The sequence below is a fragment of the Elaeis guineensis genome, chromosome 2 (genome assembly GCF_000442705.2).
Source record: "Elaeis guineensis isolate ETL-2024a chromosome 2, EG11, whole genome shotgun sequence".
Taxonomy (NCBI): Eukaryota; Viridiplantae; Streptophyta; class Magnoliopsida; order Arecales; family Arecaceae; genus Elaeis; species Elaeis guineensis.
Genome location: NC_025994.2, coordinates 17429756 through 17445306, shown reverse-complemented (window position 1 = coordinate 17445306; position 15551 = coordinate 17429756). Strand labels below are relative to the sequence as shown.

The 15551-nt window shown below is 36.8% G+C and overlaps 1 pseudogene; it reads left to right on the top strand.

The window, feature by feature from the left end:
• Positions 1 to 9487: 9487 nt before the first annotated feature.
• On the top strand, positions 9488 to 15379 carry LOC105060203 (uncharacterized; annotated as a pseudogene).
• Positions 15380 to 15551: the final 172 nt, after the last annotated feature.

Genomic DNA, 15551 nt, shown 5'->3' with positions numbered 1-15551 from the left:
TCCTCTTGAGAATGATGAATGTTTTAGATTAGATGTGATTAATAAATTTGTTAGTGAAATAATTGACAATTCTGAATATGACTTGATTGATGGTGTTAAAAATAAACAGCATGTTGATGTATTAAATGATGTTGAGAAAATACAGGATTCAGTAGAGGCTAAGCCAAACCCCAAGCTTGAGCTTAAGCAGCTCCCTTCTCACTTAAGATATGCATTCTTGGGAGACTCATCTATTTTTCCTGTCATTATATCTGCTCATTTGTCTGCTGAACAAGAGAAAAAATTATTGCATGTATTGAAAAAGCATAAGAAAGTACTAGGCTGGTCTATTGATGATATTAAGAGAATTAGTCTTAGTATATGCATGCATAAAATTTTAATGAAAGAAAATTACAAACCTTCAATTGAGCATCAACGTAGGTTAAATCTTAATATGAAGGAAGTAGTTAGAGCTGAAGTAATGAAATTACTTGATGCAGAAATTATCTACCCTATTTCTGATAGTAGTTGGGTGAGTCCTGTTCAAGTAGTTCCTAAGAAAGGGGGGATGACTGTTATTACAAATAATAAAAATGAGCTGATACCCACTAGAACAGTCACTGGTTGGCGTGTGTGTATTGATTATAGGAAGTTAAACAAAGCCACACGAAAGGACCATTTTCCTTTGCCTTTTATTGACCAAATACTTGAGAGATTGTCCGGATATCCCTTCTACTATTTTTTAGATGGTTATTCAGGATATTTTCAAATTTCTATTGTACCTGAGGATAAAAAAAAAACTATATTTACTTGTCCATATGGAACATTTGCATATAGGAGAATGCCATTTGGGTTATGTAATGCACCTGCAACTTTTCAAAGATGTATGATGTCTATATTCTCTGATATGGTTGAAAAATTCATTGAAATCTTTATGGATGATTTTTTAGTTTTTGGTCCTTCTTTTGATATGTGTTTGACTAACCTCTCCCAAGTTCTACAGCATTGTGAAGAAACTAATCTTGTGTTGAACTAGGAGAAATGTCATTTTATGGTGCAGGAAGGAGTAGTTTTAGGCCATAAGATTTCATCTAAAGGGATAGAAGTAGACAAAGCAAAGGTGGAGGTCATTGAAAAATTACCACCACCAACATCTGTTAAAGGAGTGAGGAGTTTCTTAGGGCATGCTGGCTTCTATAGAAGATTTATAAAAGACTTCTCTAAAATTACCAAACCTCTTTGTAATTTATTGATCAAGGATGCACCTTTTAAAATTACTGATGAGTGTTTGGTTGCTTTTAACAGGTTAAAGAGAGAATTAATCTCAGCTCCTATCATCACTGCACCTGACTGGAATCTACCATTTGAGCTCATGTGTGATGCAAGCGACTATGCTATAGGAGCAGTCTTGGGACAAAGAAAGGAGAATAGACTTCATGTGGTGTACTATGCGAGTCGAACACTGAATAATGCACAGTTGAACTATGCCACCACAGAGAAAGAGTTGCTCGTCATTATTTTTACTTTTGATAAATTTAGGCCATATCTTATAGGAGCAAAAATAATAGTTTATATTGATCACTCAGCAATTAAATATTTACTTGAAAAGAAGGATGCGAAACCGAGACTAATTCGTTGGGTGCTCTTATTGCAGGAATTTGACTTGGAGATTAGGGACAAGAAAGGAGTAAAAAATCTTATAGCAGATCACTTGTCTCGGTTAGAGTTAAGTAAAAAAATTGAGAACAATGAGGTACCCATTAATGAGTCATTCTCTGATGAGCAATTATTTGCATTACTCACATCTAGTACACCCTGGTATGCTGATATTGTTAATTTTAAGGCATGTGATATTATTCCTCCGAAATTTAATTACCAGCAAAAAAAAAAAATTTTACATGATGCAAAATATTATTTTTGGGAGGATCCATATTTATATAAGTATTGTCCAGATCAGCTTATTAGGAAATGTGTGCCTGATGATGAAATTAAAAATATTTTAAAATACTGCCATTCATTAGAGTGTGGAGGCCATTTTGGACCCAACAAAATAGCTGCTAAAGTATTACAGTGTGGTTTTTATTGGCCTAACCTGTTTAAAGATGCTATTACTTTTGTTTCTTCTTGTGATCGATGTCAAAGAACTGAAAATATTTTTTTTAGACAGGAAATGCCACTAACCAATATCCTTGAAGTAGAACTGTTCGATGTATGGGGATTAGATTTTATGGGGCCTTTTCCACCTTCTCATTCAAATTAATACATCCTGGTGGCGGTGGATTATATATCCAAATGGATTGAGGCAGTAGCACTTCCCTCTAATGATGCCAAGAGTGTGCTCAAGTTCTTAAAGAAATACATATTCACACACTTTGGTATTTCAAGAGCTATCATCACGGATGGAGGTAAGTATTTTTGTAATCATTATTTGGATTCTCTATTGACAAAATACGGTGTTACTCATCGTGTAGGAACACCATATCATCCTCAAACAAGTGGACAAGTAGAGATCTCCAACCGTGAAATTAAAAGAATATTGAAGACTACTGTCAACTCATCAAGAAAGGACTGCTCCCTAAAATTAGATGATGCGTTATGGGCATATAGAACATCATTCAAAATGCCAATTGGGATGTCCCCGTATCGTCTAGTTTATGGAAAGGCATGCCATTTACCTGTGGAGCTAGAGCATCGAGCTTACTGGGCAACTAGGTTGCTAAATTTCAATATGGAAGCTGCTGGAGAGAAAATGTTATTACAGCTTAATGAACTTGATGAGTTCCGTCTCCATGCATATGAAAATGCAAGAATTTACAAGGAGAGAATGAAAAGATGGCATGACAAACATATTGTGAGGTGTGAATTTCAAGCAGGATAAAAGGTGTTGCTGTATAACTCTCGCCTAAAGCTATTTCCAGACAAGCTCCGGTCTAGGTGGTCAGGTCCATTTGAGATTATACAAGTTTTTTCACATGGAGCTGTTGAGCTGAAGAGTGGTGATAGGACCTTCAAGGTCAATGGGCAAAGGTTGAAGGAATACATAGATGGAGGATTTGAGCAACCAAAAACCTCCATATCACTGACATAATGCATTGGGATAGTCAAGCTAACGACTATAAACTAGCGCTTCTTGGGAGGCAATCCAAGCAAAATTCTTTTTATTTTCTTTATTTTTTGAGTCAATTTTAATCTTCACTATATTTTCAAGGTTTGAATAGACGTTATTCACTTTTTGTAGGCACATTGAAGAAGACAAGAGAGATGAAATGACTGAAGACGAGTTGCAAACTCACACAAGCGCATAGGCACGCTACAAAGAGGAGTACCCCTAACCTTTAAGAATGCCTTGCTATAATATGTATTGTGATGATGATCTTGTCATTGAGCACAATGTCTAATTCAGATTTGGGGGTGCATTTGCATGAGCATTTCGTGTTAATAATATAGGATTGCCATTATGTTTGTATTTTTGTCTTTATTTTTTAATAAAATTTAATTAAAAAAAAATTGGAATGTTGATTCATCGATCACTTGTAAGGATATAGAGGGGGACAATTTTACTTTTGTGTTATTGTTTGGCTATCTTAGCTTTAAATTTGAAAGTCAAATTCAGGGATTGATTGTTTTAAACTTGTAAATACTTAAATAAAATCTCGTATAGGAGATAGTTACTTTGCTTCGCCAATCCTATTTGTGAGCTTTGTTGCAATAAAATGTAGACAATTTACTTGTAAGAAATGATATAGGCATTCCTTTGGCATACCCTTTTTGACTCCTTGTATTTTTTTTTCATCCTATCTCATATCTACTGTTCATATTTTTTGAGAATAAATTGATTATAATGGTTAGAGCATACTGAATTTTTAGTTTTTCTTCCATTCAAAAAAAAAAAAAAAAGAAAAGCACAATCTACTCTGCTGTTTCAAGTTGCCTAGTAACTAGGAGCATTCATGAGCCCCATATTTGCTTTTATGTCAAACAGTGACTTGAATTATGAGTATGCAAAGCACTTTGAGTATATGACTTGCTGAGTAATCGGGTGCCTTCATCGCCAATGTCAGTATTCGCGTAAAAAGACAAATGATGACTTAAGGAAGAGTGCTAAAGTGTATAGGCTGTTCTAAAAGTATAAAATAAAATAAATAAAGGAAGGGATGTAAAGTATAAGTAATTGAGTATACTCTGATTTATTATGGTTAATTTATTTTTACTTATGTGACCATAACCATCATTCTTGTTGCTTGTTTTCTATTTTTTAACCTGAAAAAGTCCTATTGATCTCTTGAGTACGTTGTTTGCACTATTGGAGATGGGCTGATAGGATTTTACATTCAGGATTGGATGTTTGAACCGAATTATTTTATTAAAACCTAAAGGAAGCAAGGTAGCTATTGATTGTGCATAATTTTGTTTGAGTATGAATGAGTTTGGAATAGTTAGCTTGTGGGTTTGCCTTTCGGTTTTGGGTTGAGGTGGTTAAGCCATGGCATTTGGGTATTACTCCTTTGTGTCTAGATGGATTTTGAGTATATTAATGTTAAATAAAGTTTTTAGCATTAATTTTTTGAGATTCTCTATTTTTTATTTGGATTTTTTTTTTGCTTGGGGATAACCAAAAACTTAGGTTTGAGGGTATTTGATGTATTGTATTTTTATAGTAATTATTATTATTAGTTTTTAATGATTTTGATGAAATTGGTATAATAATTAACTAAATAAATGTAAGAACCTGATATGTTTTATGTCAATTGCAGGTAATTGAGTCAGGTCACACCTAATTGGGCTTAACCATATTTTAAAGGTCAAATTAAGTAAAATTGGTTGAGTCCGATTCAGCAGGGTTTGTCATCCGGAGTCATCAGATCTTGCATCAAAATCAGAGTCCACCTCAAAGCAGAATAATCAAATCAAGATATCAATGGACCCCACACCTTATCTTTTTTGGCATCATCAGTCAGAAAAGAAACTAGAGGTGCAGGAAATAAATCAAGCAGTTAATCTCTCCCATCTAGTCAACCAATCTAAATTCTGGATATTTTGGTGTGAGGACCCCTAAAAGGCAAGCTATAGGACTCCAAATTGAGCAAGATTAGATCCTACAGAATTTTGAGAAAAGCAAGAAAGGAACATAATTTACAGAATTGAATTTGGATTTCAGATGAGGTGGCTACAGTAGGTTGAAGTTGGTAACAATGTTGGACACAACAAAAAACACCCGATACACCTAGATTCTTCTTAGTGTTTCTTGGCACAAAGATCTGATATGGCAACCAATTTTGGGTGGCAAAGAGCTATCTTGGAAAGAATTAAATAGAAGAAAATCAAAGTCCAAACTAATTCTGCATGAGGAGCAAACTTAGAAAGAATTGGAACCAATTCTTGAAAAACTTGATTTGGGCAGCCGAAACCTTACTTTGTTTTACAGATTTTGTGGACCTGGGAAGGAAGAAATTCTTGTCCTCTAATTAACCATACCTCCTTTCCTTCTTTTACTATGGAAATCATAATAAAATCAAAAAATTTGGACAGCATAAGGAGTAGATGGCTGGTGGTTGCTTAAAGCCTATCCAAAGGAGGAGAGATTCTATACCAAATAGAAAGAATGATATATAGAATAAAATCATGAGAAAAATATCACCTTAACCCTAGCCCTAGCCCTATTTAAGGATCCTAAAACACAAGCAAGAGAGGGAGGAGAATCATCTTTGAAAGCTAGAAATCAAGCAAGGAGAGTTTGGAGTATCTGGAAGATTTGAAGAGAGGATTCATTCGGCTCTGTAATTCCTTTCGAGTTTTTAATTCTTTCTCTTGTTTACTTTGAATTTATTTTCTAGAACTCATTGTTAGGATGATTTTGGAGTTTTATTCAAGTAAACTTGAGTTTGATTTTGATATGATGAAAAGTTAAATTTCTAGCTAGGGTACCTGATGTAGCTTGGATTAAATTTCAATTTCAGAATCTTGTATTAATTTTCTTTGTTAATGCAATTGTTTGTTATTTACACTTAATACTTTTAAGTATTATTATCTTTGGTACCTGATTGATTTCGATTTATAATTGATACTGGGAAGGAAGATTATAAATTGGAGTTAATAACAAACATCATAGGAATAATAATTGAAGCGGGAGCAGAAGATTTGACCTGTGAGATCTTGGAAATAATCACTGTGCTTATTGAACTAATTGAAATCTATTTTACTATTGGAAGATAGATTATAGATTTTAATTAGTATATTTAATAAGACTCGGGAGAGATTATTAAATAATTTAGGATTATTTATCCTTGCATTAATAACTAAATTTGGATTATTAATCGGAATAGCTGGAATTGATAATTGGTCCAAGTGAAATCAGATATACCCTAGTGCTTTATCAATCGAATTTTGATTCAGCTTTCATTGAGTTCTTTAGAGTTAATTTTATTTTTCACTGTCATTCAGTTTCGATCGTTTAGATATTAGTAAAATTAGCATTCATTTTTGGTAATTAAACTCAGTCCTCGTGGGAACGATCTCTTATTTATCATTATATTACTTGAGCGATTTCGTGCACTTGCGAAATAGGCTAACAGTTGCCCCCTGAATTATCATGAGAGCCTTGTAGCTCTCAAGATGGTCGATCGGATCATTGGAGCCATCATATGACTCCACTTGCGGCATCTTGAACTGAGATGGGATCGACTCGTCCAAGATGTGCCGAGAGAGAGGCTGGGCAGTGTAAAAGTCGTAGTCATTGGAGGACTTCCGACCGTCCATCTGAAGCTGGTTGAGTCGGCGGTTGATTTTTTGAAACTTACATTCGTAGTCGTCGAACCACCGTTGCTGAAAAACTCCAGGGGTAGAAGCCCCTGACGAGTTTAAAGGAGAAGCAGAAGGTGTCCAGGGTCATTTCCCCTTCCTAATGCGATCGAGATGGGAAGAAGAGAAACGCCGCAAGTGGTAGGTGGCACAGCGAAAGTACCGAGAATGCCGCTGTTTGTCTCGATGGGAGAGCCAAGATGGTCGCACCGGAGAAGGAGAAGGTGATCGCCGTGGATGACGGTGGCTGTGTCTGGACGGCATCGACTGTGCCATCGGTTACTCCACCGACGGCTGCTGTTGGATTTGTTGTTGTTGGAGGCTTTTGACTGCCTCCGTGAGAACATTCATTTGCTGTACAAGTGCAGTGATCTGAACGTCCATGGTGATCACGGGATGTGAGAAACTAGGCTCTGCTACTGGAAGAGGGAGGAACTTCTTCCCGATAGGAAGAGTGCCTCGCTGATCTGGTTGTAGTCGAGCTTGGGCTCTGGTCTTCATCATGGTGTATATGATCTTCCCCCTTCTTGATGTGCTAATCTGTTGTGGCCAACTCCTCGTCGCCTGTCGCTGGAAATGAGCACCTGCAAGACAATATCCACATGGACCGGATTGGTGTTCGACAGGATCCTCCGATACTTAAGTCAAAGAAGGAAGTTGGTGAACAGTAGTTTTTGAATGTAGAAAGTAGTAGAGTTCTGATCTCGAGCTTGCTTACTCGTACTGCTCACTTATCCTCCATTTTATAGATGATTCTAGTGTAACCGTTGAGCATGTGGACTCACTTTTTATGACGCTAAATTATCGGGCTATAAATATGAAATTAGTGGGGTGTTAATTTTTCTTAATAGCCATGACACATAGTTGATAACCGTTTGTGACGATTATGGTATGTTGAGCAGATTAGCCGGCCATATGTCGGTAGACTCTATGAGCGACCGTCGGCCAGTAGTTCTGTTATGCCGATGGTCTAAGTCGTTCACTGTCGATCGGTAGTAATTGAATCATTAGTCGGTCAGTCGATATTAGTCGGCCAGCCGACAGTAAGTCGGTGCAGTTCACTCAGTCAGTCGATGAAGAATCGGAACCACATGATTAGCTAATGTATAGTCGGAGTCGTGGTGATCAAAGTCAGAGGTCAGTCGATTTATCTCAACAACCGACAGTACCATTTTTTGAATATTTTCTTCTAATTTTTCTTCTATTATTATATATATTCCCATTCTATACCACCATCTGTAAGAAAATAAGAGAGTAAGAGTTTTAGACTTGAGAGCTTCTCTTTTGTGTGAGATTTGGGTGTATTGGGATTTTGGGTTTGAAAGATAACTATTTATTTTTGTACTTTATTTTATTATAATGGAATTCTTTTGTTCTATCCTCACCTATGGAGTAGGCACACTGCCGAACTATGTAAATTACTGTGTCAGTGTATTTTCTTCTTCTCTCTTTTTCATATTTTCATAACAAAGGAAAAGAAGAAAAAATTGAGAGATAAATCCTTTTCCTACATAGATTGTCGTGTTTTTTTCTTTTATCTTTTTTTATTATATTTTTTTTAAAGATCTATGGGAAAGGATAGCACTTGAGAGGGACTAGAGGGGTTTTTGATGTTTCGATTAGATTTTTTTTTCCTCAAGTAAATGGGATTTTGCCTGAGTTTTGGCGGTGTGAATTGGTTCCTTGAGGTTTTGAGAGCTTAATCTTGATAAAACTATGATATTTTGTAGGGTTGGGGATTGTTGATCGAAAAGATTCTTGCTTGTGTACAAAATTTTCAATTTATGGGGCTCTGTTCTACAATTTTTTTTTAATATATAGGAATTTTGGATATATCCGATTTGATCCGTCCCGATCCATTTTTGGAGCCTAAACCAATTCAATCCGATCTGAGATAGGGCAGATACGCATATGGATTTTTTACTGATGGGACGGATATGGATATCAATCGATCCGATCTATATCCGACCCATTGCTATCTCTAGTATTCGATCCGTTTTCAGCCATATGGCCCAAACCTTGAACCTAAACTATATTAATTTTTAGTCGATATTTGGGCCAAGTTTGTTTAAAATTTGATATTTTTATGCCCAAATCCGATCCATGATCAGCCCTAGGTGAGATACAAGAATTTGCAGGGGGCAAGATGATAGAATACAGGCTTTGGAAGGGAACCATTACATAATGTGCTCTAACTAAGGAAACAAACATAACTAAGGGCTAGCTATTTACCTCCCGTTGACACATCTTCTCAAGTTCTTGACTGGAGGTTTCCTTTGCTTCATGCTGGTCTCCAACATAAGATCGTCGAGAGCAGTTTCTCAAAGCAGCACCGCTTCTCTTGTTATCTCTTGTTTCAGTCCAGAATAGATTCGAGGAAGAAAACAACAATGCCGTTGGCTGGTTCTCTATCTCATGTTATCAAAACTGATTCAAATTTTATTCATTTATTATTTTATAAAAAATTTTAGAGCCAATCATTGGGCTCATTCTTGAACCATGGATTCCATCTTGGTCCAAAAATAATAAATCAAATTATGCAGACACCTCCAACATAACTCAACTTGGGTATAAACCCATGCACAAGGACCATCGACACAGTGCAAAAGATACACCTTATAGAGCTATGCAGGCCAAATAGGAAGATTATGTGGTAGCTCTTCATTTTCAAGATAAATACACAACAGAACGATGCCCTCAACCTATATTGCTCCCAATGCCCAACATGGATTCCTATCCATATAATCAAAAATTAAGCATCAGGACCAGGTTGGCTATTTTGTTCCTTGACGTAGACCCAACCCCATCCAATTTGCATGCCCTCCACCTCTCGTTTGCTCTCTGGATAGCCGAAAAGAGGGAGAGGGGAAAGAAGAAGAAGAGGAAGAAAAAAAAAAAGGACGATGGTGGGGTGGGCTCCTACGAGAAGTTATTTGGGGCTTTTCCCTCAAAACCCGGCGATGGAGAGACCCTAACCCTAGCCCTTGAGCCCCTCTTCTCCTACGCCTCCTATACCGCTCCCATCAAGTCCGTCTCCGCCTCCGGTGGCGCCGACGACGCGATCAAGATCTACGATCTCGCCTCTGCCGTCGAGCTCGGCACCCTCCTCGACCACTCCGGCGTCGTCACCGCTCTTGCCTTCTATACGTCCCCCCTAGCCCCCTCCCTCCCCCACAACCTGCTCAGCGCCTCCGATGATGGGGCCGTCTGCATCTACGATTCCGACCCTTTCGTCCACCTCAAGACCGTCGGCGCCCACCGCCGGCGCGTCGCCGACCTCGCCGTCCCCCCGTCGGGGAGGGTGGCGCTCACCGTGGGCCAGGACTTGTGCCTCGCCCTGCTCAACCTGGTGAGGGGGAGGCGGAGCTTCTCCTGCCGGCTGGCCCAGGGGGCGTCGATCGTCAGATACGGTGCGGAGGACGGAGAGAGGTTCTTCATGGTGGCAGAGGGGAGGATCTCGGTGCACGATTCGGAGGACGCGAGGTTGATCCATGAGCTAGACGCTCCAGACCCTCTGCATCGCACCCGCTGAGGTATTTGATTAAAAGAATAAAAACAATTTTTTTCTTATTATGCAGTCAATTTATGTGGTTCTGTGATAATTCTGCCAAACTAAATGGGAAAATGCATAATTATTTTATTTTTAGTTTTATCGATAAAAATTTCGGCACAATGAGTGAAAAAAGATCAGAAAATTGGTTCTTGGGGAACAGTTGCCCAAAATAATTATTTTTTTTGGGAAGGCTTGAATTTGGACTTGTTATGCTGCTTTATGAGAACTGAAGTAATGTTGTTAGCAGCTTGATTACTCTGTGCAATGAAAGCAGCGTAAAGAATGGAAAAAATCAAAAGAAAATAGCCTTTTGTATAACCCTGGTGTTAGACCAAGTGAATAATATATTCACCACTTATTGTCCGAACTGGTTCATCTCTAATCCCCAAGTATTGATCAAACTCGTGCCAAGTCCAAATGAGTAACTTGGACATTTTGAGAAGAATTGAATTATACCTTTAGGAATGTGGCAACATGTTAGTTTTTATACACTCATATTGGATATGGAATTTAGGTTTCTACGGAACCCCTCAATTTTTCATTTCGAGCAAGGAAGGGAAGTGCATGCTATGGGAGCTGTATTGTGGTGGTTGTTGATGGTTTTAGCTCTTTACTTCAAGATTGGATTAATTAAAAACAATACATAGGAAGAAGTTGGTTTGATGAGGTAGTTTGTGTAGGTTTTGTGCTTATTTGTTCTTTCTTCAGTACAATGATAGCAAAGAAAAAGAATGCAATAGAGAAATTAGTTGTGGAGACAATATGAACAGAAAAGAATATGGTCTTTGCGAGGTTATTTTCCTTATAAAACTGTCATTCTTTACTTTTGTCTTGGGTTATTTGGGTTTGTTTAGCTGTTTGAGGTGCTGACATGAAGGGCCCACCAATGCCTTAGTAGTTGCTGGTTCTTGAAGGATACTTCTAGACTGTTTAGATGAATAGTTTACCGGAAAGAATCCGAATGCCCTACATTGTGAACCTAAAAGAATCTGATGCTTTCCTATGTTCTCTGATTTCTTTAAGCCTCTAGATCACTAGAATGTATCTATTTAGAAACATAAAAAATATTTAAGGAACTATTTTCTTGAGATAGAAATTCTCTCAACTTGTTTTTCGAGTGGATTGATATTTAATAGTTAATTGCATTCGTTGAATAATTTCTTTCTTGGGTTAACCATGTCACTTCTTCAACAAAGTAAACAGTTGGTGTCCTATAGATCAACATGGGCATGGACATGTTTAGTTTACTTTGATCTTTAGTATAACTCAAATATGTGCACCACAATGTATCTGATTATGTAGAGTCCTGTCATGTGATTCTTTTTTTTGCATTTGAAGAATCAAATCCCCTATGCTAATTGTTGGCACCAATAATTTCACAGATTAGGAACTTCATGTCATTCTCTTTTATAATCATTTTAGCTCTGCAGTCAAATTGATTTGGTCTGTATGTTTTGTTCTATTCCTTTTATGTTCTTATGATAGATAAACTTGAAGATGATGCCTAACACTTGTAATATACCAGAATGGACTCCTTTTTACTGGTGGAGAGGACTGCTCTGTCACTGCTTGGGACACAGCAAGCGGGAAGGTTGCATACTGCATTCACGATGCACATTCTACTCGTGTAAAAGGCCTTGTTGTTTTCAAGAGAAGTAATGATGGTCAGACTTCTGAAACATCTAATTTTATAGTGTCTGCATCATCAGATGGTGTCATACAAATTTGGGATGTTCGGATGACCTCTAATGAGAAGCCAAATCCGTTGGCGGTGGTTAATACAAAATCTAGGCTGACTTGTCTTGCTGGATCTTCTTTGAAATGTAAGTTCCTGAATTCTCTCTCTCTCTCTTTCTCTCTCTCTCTCTCTCTCTCTCTCTCTCTCTCTCTCACACACACACACATATATATAAAATATTCTTTCTATTCTTATTCTAAGACCTTGCAATCTTAACAGAGTTACTTGTTCAGTTCTTTTGGATGTGTTTGATAACCATGACAAGAGCACTGCTATTGCTTAATAATCTGCATTTTACCCCCAAACATAGACAAGGTAAAAAATGACTTAATAATCTGCATGTTACCTCAAACACACAAGTCAAAAATGGATGTTGACAGGCAAGACTTTGACATCCATCCAGTCTAGTATATTATGTGCAGTCAACTGTTACCTGTAACATTGTAACATGAAAACATAGGCAACTTTTTGGTTCGCATTTTACCACTCAAGCATGTTGCCCAAAACATGAATAATTCTTAATACATCCAGAGAATTTCTTCTATCTTCCCACTCTTTTGGGCATTATTTTATTGGCGTTGGCAGAATCTTGTGGTGAATTTAAATTCAAGATTACTTTGGTCTTAAATGTTTCCCAGCTTAAGGCCTTCATCCCAAAATTATCAGAAATTGGTAGTCTGTCAGCTTCAAATGGCAGAATGTGGCATTGCATGCATTGGTGCATGGAAGCAAGAATCTCGCAACTCTAGTCAGACAAAAGTTTGGAGGAAAGACCTTGCTACCTAAATGAAGTTACATGTTCGGTTCTCTTTGCAGCTATCTTTTGGATGTGTTTGATAAGCAAGACACCAACACTGCTATGCTTAATGATCTGCATGTGACCCCAAAAATACACAAGGTCAAAAATGGATGTTGACAGGCAACACTTGGACCAGTATTAGGTCTGGTATATTTTTTGCAGTTGACTATTACCTGTAGGCTGTAACATTGTAAAATGAAAATATAGGCAACTTTCATTTTGCATTTCACCACTCAAACATATTTTCAAAAACATATATAATTCTAAACACATCAGAGAATATCTATTATCTTTCCACTTTTTTGGGCATTATTTTTATGGACGTCAGCAGAATCTCCTGGTGATTTTAAATTCAAGATTACTCTGGGTTTTAAATGTTTCCCAGCCTAAGGTCTTCATCACAAAATTACAAGAAATTGGCAGTCTGTTAGCTGCAAATTGCAGAATGTGAGCCAAATGTTTTGCATGCATTTGTGCGTGGAAGCAAGAAACTTGCGCCTTTAACAGGACAGAAGTTTCGAGAAAAGAGTCAACATCCTTAGCTAGATCTTTTTGAGAATCATGGCTAAATGTGCTGTTATATCAAACCAAAGAACCTGGCCCTTCTGTACCGATAAAAATTGTCCCATTTAATCTTGTTATAGATAAAACTGAAAAAATAATAATATCACACAACAACATATTTCTTTTCTAAACAGTTTATCTATGAGGTCAATTATATTTGCTGTTTGTTTGTACCGGTAACTGGTAGTTTGCCTATATATTGGAACATTTATTATCGTTAACCAGTGAATAGGGTGCACAGAAAATGTTCTTTTTAGAATGGGCTGACATAGTATATCTTGTTTTTGCGATTTTCTTGTATGAACAGTGTCTCTTGAATTTGAAGTTTCAACTGAATTTCTAAAGTTATTGTTGTCTATAACCCTGATTAGTACATGAAACAAGTGGTTGAAATGTGAAATTAAATTAGCCTAATTTACTGCTTCTTAAATAAATGGTGATGCTTGAGCACTATTTTTGGCAAATTAGGCTTTCTTTCTTTGTTGGTTGTGGGGTAATATTAGTTTTGGTTGTGTTGAGACAGTCACAGTCTTTAGAGTTCAGTTTTAGAGTTGTTTAGGTGTGCATGTTTCATAGGGATATGAATATTGCATGCTTCTAACCTTTTCACTTCTTTCTTTGTTGTGTTCTCTACTTATTTGAGTCAAAGTGTTTGCAGTGCTGCAGAAACAGTCTTTTGAACATTGGAGTTGACCTTCAGAAACAAAATCCCAAACAACCGATTATCTTGCTTGAAGGGGAAAGGAACCTGTATTTCAGTGTGAGGAAATGATATAGTCATGTTTGAGTAGCAGTGCTCTAGGAGTTCTACTTACCCTTTTAAGGAGAGGATTTTTTCCATTTTAATTTTGTATTTCTTTGAATACGACAGGAGTATTCCAGCGGTATTGTAGGTGTGACATCTTCCTCTCAGGGCCTGACTGCTTTGATTGTTATGGATCATATTAACGTCACCGGACAACTGATGTTTATGCTTGGAAACAGTAAACTAGTCCTTCCAATGACCTTAGCTTTAAGCAGTATAAGAAATTTTTCCTTGGAACTCTTGAAGGCGTAATTAACAAACCCAGTTGACTGATAAGTGGATTTGACTTTTGTTTTCTTCTTTTTTCATGCATTTTTTTGAAAAAAGAACTTTTGGTAATGTGTTTGATGTCATTGGAGAAAAGCCACTTGCCTGCAGAAGGAACATCTATTTTCCGCATATTATGTCAATAAACTCTCTCCCTGAATTTATGTAGGTATCTTGAACCTTTTATTTCCTTATTTTTGAAAAAATAATCTTAATATCAACCATTTTAGGGTCTTTTTGCCATGATTGTTTTTGTGCTTTTGTTTCTACCCAGATTTAGGGAAAAACCACATGGATATTTATGTTGAAGATAACATTTGCATAAAACTTCAGTTATTCCTTGCTTTTATTTCACTCTTTTTGTAAAGCAATAAATCATTGCTAACAAATGACCTATAGAATTTTACAAACAATTTCAAAAAAACAAAAGGGTTTCATCATAGATGTTGTTCAGCCTAGTTATTTTTCTTCTTAGGTTTTTGAATACAATAGGAGAAAACAAGGCAATACCAAAAGGATCCTTAGCTATTCAAATATCTGCTTGAACTCTTATCTGGTTGTTAAACAAATGCTTCCTTATTTGTGTACCTTTCTGTAGCTTCTAAAACTTAATCGCACCTTTTTTATTTCAGGACTGTCTTTGGACCAGAATACTGTGGCCGGACTGATGTTACCATTGCCATCCATGGCATTTCTAAAGTTAGGATCGGCTATACTTTTAAGAGTGGAGCGGTTTAAAATGTTCTCCAGATCAGTTTCAGGGGGGAGGTACTGTATGATGAAAACATGAGCATACAATGAGTGGGAAAAAGAAGGCTTACTTTTTTGGTTTTGTAGTAATGACCTTAATTAAATGAATTTGCTATTCCTTTTTCATTCAAGTTATCCACTTTTTGAATCCATCTGTAAAAAATATGAAGGTGATCAAAAACTAATGTACTTTCTACAAAATTAGTATCCGTATGGATATTAATTTTAGTATTTATTAAATATCTGTATCCATATTCGTATCTATTAAAAAATATAATACGGATATAGATACGTTTAT